The 3562-nt window shown below is 30.7% G+C and overlaps 1 long non-coding RNA gene across 1 annotated transcript; it reads right to left on the reverse strand.

Moving 5' to 3' along the window:
- Positions 1 to 207: 207 nt before the first annotated feature.
- LOC121129769 (uncharacterized) lies at positions 208 to 2101 on the reverse strand. The gene is made up of 5 exons (XR_011783589.1): positions 1656 to 2101; positions 1448 to 1554; positions 1287 to 1395; positions 913 to 1193; positions 208 to 313 (listed from the first exon to the last, which is right to left on the reverse strand). It is a non-coding gene; the product is annotated as an uncharacterized lncRNA (long non-coding RNA).
- Between the last annotated feature and the right edge of the window lie 1461 nt (positions 2102 to 3562).

Here is a 3562-nt window from a genome sequence, read left to right on the forward strand (position 1 = left end):
TGTTCATGCAACCTTTTATTTTGGTATGATTTAACCCCAAATATCCACATTATGGATCTGGATGAAGTTTAAAGTAGTTCCAATTTATCGTGGACACCCTGTATGTCTTAATTTGGTTTAAAATATACAATATAATATAAAACATCAGTTTGTTGTTCAGACAACACAGTATCTTCATCTAGCCGAGGAGTTAGTTCTTGAAGAAAAGATGCTTTATCCTATTTATTTTTTCCTTCTTTTAAATCATCTAAGAAATCGATTAGATATTCGCCATCATCATATTGATAATTGGAAGATCCCTTTCCATCATGAACTAATTTAAAGCAATTATTCTAAGATTATTTTGAGCCTCTAATGATGTTGGAGTTGGGCTCTTGTACCCAAGAAGGCTGAATAAGTTTTCTAAGGCATCTTGAGTAAATCTTTTAGTTAAAATGAATGAAAATACTTCATCTAGGAGTTCCTTATGCAACTGAAGGATGGAAGTTGTCAACAAAATAATACCAGTTTGTCATGGCTTCCAATAACCCTTTTTTCCTACATGACATTGACGAATGACTTCGATTAGCTTCTTTAAAGTCTGAATAGCTTCATTATGTTTGTCAAGATTTTGATGACTTAAAGTCATCATCGTTGAGGTCATGAGTTCGAACCAGGAACGAATCATATCACTAAATTCTGTAATTAATAAGATTGACCCATCCTGGATTGTCGAATATCTCAGTCTTGCACTTGTTGCATAGGAAAAAAAAGTCTTTGCATCAGCAACATTCATTTTTGAAAAGTGGCTGGGGTTTATGACACTTTCAGAAAGCCTTGGAACAATTTTCAATTCCTGAACTTGTTTAACTCTACCAGTTTTTGAAGATGTTTTACAGAAACAATATGGTTTGATAAATGTCTTTCTTCCACCAAAAATGATGGCAAAATGATTTCAATATTGTTTACTAAAGAAGTTCGAAGATTTCTTAGAAGATGAGGAACATCATAGAGAAATTATAAATTTTCTTTGGATTTGCTAAATTTGGGATGAAGTTAACAATTTCAATTTCTTCCAAAATTAACTCCCTACCAACGAAACATTGCCTGGTTTGATGGGCCCATATATCTGGTAATTGATCTTACAGGTAGACCAATTTCAGAAGCTCATATGACGACATCCTTTGTAATTTTTCCCAGTACAGAACAATTAACTGAATTTGGGGTAAAGAAATAATCAACAACTTGCTTCAATCTACTTGCAATTCCAACGAATATGATCACAAGAATATGTGTCGCATATTTACCTGTGTGCTCGGAAGAGTAACCCGCCCCATTAGACATTATAGCCGTTTGTCTTTAGACTTTTTGATGACCATTTCATCCCTCAATAGTACACAATTTTTGTCTTTTTCTCTGAAGGTAATAATTTTAAACGTCAAAAACTCAAAAATATCATTCGAAATACCACTTTCAAATGAAATGCCTTCATTTTTCCTGTACAGTGTCCTCAGCGAGGGTAAAGGAAATCCTTGATCAAGAAGAGATTCATAACCTGACGAACCACAAGCAAATCTGAAAAGTGTAATAAACTATTAAAATTCATAAGAAAGGACATAGCTTCAAAATAAGGAATAAAAGAATCGTAAATTCATTAATTCTATTTATTTGTTTACCTCAATTTTAGTGCTTTTTTAGCTGTTGGACATGTTTGGATATCTTTTTATTGATTTTTTTAGTTTGACATTATTGAAGCCTTGTTCCTGGCAAGTTTCACTTGAAGGGTCTTTATTTTTGCAGATAAAGATTTATTTGCCGCTACTAAATTGATACAATTAGAGGATGATGGTACGTATGTTAAAACTTTAATCTCAGGGGCGTCTTGTTTAAAAATGTCTAATGAGAATGGGGTTTGAGCTTCGTGATCAGGATAATCTTCCTTATTTGATGTACCATCTGTTTTAGCATACGAATGTTCTAACATTAGAATTCTTTGCTCCTTTTGAAGTTCTTCTGCGTCTCTGTTTCGGTTAAACGGAAGCTTTGGTTTGTTTTTTATCTTAACATGTTCAAATAAAGTAGAAATTGCATTATGTACCGAACGCCAACGTCCTTCTAAAGACTTAGGCAGAAACATTGATTCTTCAATGTGAGCCTAAAGTAAATAATTTAAGTATGAATAATTATAATATGGAGCCCAGTTACATCATGATAAAACAACCCATTAATTTAATTTTCACATCCCTCACAAAATGTTGATAATATTACTTGGCAAAATCCTGAGTCCTTTCGTGGGATTCCAATTCGTACGTTTGATAGCATTGATCCACAACTTCCTACGATTGATGTCGTTTGGAAAATTAAACATTTTCTTGGGCGATAAGCCAGGAAACTTTCTAGTCAAAGTTGATCTATTATTACAATACACTGTATTGTCTAATTAAAACAAAAATAATTAAATTAAGCTCACAAAGTAGTACTTAAATTGAATTCAAAACCTTTAAAATTGCCCTGATGGCAACTGAAAATTTTAAGCCAATCAGCAAAGAGAAGAAAAAAACATACTTTTCTTCTACTGATTGCCCACTCTTTCCCTTGAGTCCTTTAGTTCAAACTTTCAAAAGACAGCAGTCAAATTTCCTGACAATCTGGTTTTTCTTTATTTTATGAGTTATTGTGCTAAGTGGGACTGCTTTTTTTAAAACCAAACCAATGGATCAAAAACAATGTTGTGTTTTGATTTTAAACTACTTCTTGATGGGGGAAAAATACTCTTCAAGCTAAGCAAAGGCTTGAAAATTCTTATGGGGACTCCGCTTTATAAAGCAATTAAAAAATTGTAATAGTAATTTAAAAAATCAAAACAAATTGTACGAAAAAAACAATAATAACACACTTCTAAGTCTTTTATCTAAGTCTAAAAAATAAATAACTTGTTTTTCAAAAAAATTTGAATTGTATTTTTTGGTCTTTTTATTATCAGCTAATATTTTAAGAAAATTATGTATTGTAGAACTCAAAATGTAACTAACAAATAATTTGAAACTTTTTATATGTATTTATCTTTTAAAAATACAATCAATTTTTATTTTTTTTGTACCTCGGTACAACTACAAATATTTCAACTTATCATCTCATAAAAATGTTAATTTTAATTTTTGATACAATATTTTCCAATATTACAGTAAAGTCCTTAAGTGAAGTAGTTCTCGTGCTTTTAAATTTATATATAAGAAATATCACCATTGTAGAAATATAATTTATTTCCTCTTGATTTTGGAGGGTGAAAAAATAGGATAAATCTTTAAGTTCAAGGCTCAATTTAAACTTTTTTTAAATATATATTAATTACTTGGTCCATTATACAAACTATATGAGTATAATCGAACAAAAAATGTTGGGATGTCTCCATTGATTGTTTACTAAAGAAACTTTTTCTTCCGATGTTCTATGATATAAACTACCTAAGATTTGGTTGTTGGTAAACACTCTGTACTAAATAAAAACAATTTCAGACTAGGAGCAATTTCTCTTCTCTAAAAAGCAACTTTCTTTAACATTATTTCTCTTTCGCAAATCTCAT

The sequence above is a fragment of the Lepeophtheirus salmonis genome, chromosome 14 (assembly GCF_016086655.4).
Source record: "Lepeophtheirus salmonis chromosome 14, UVic_Lsal_1.4, whole genome shotgun sequence".
NCBI lineage: Eukaryota > Metazoa > Arthropoda > Copepoda > Siphonostomatoida > Caligidae > Lepeophtheirus > Lepeophtheirus salmonis.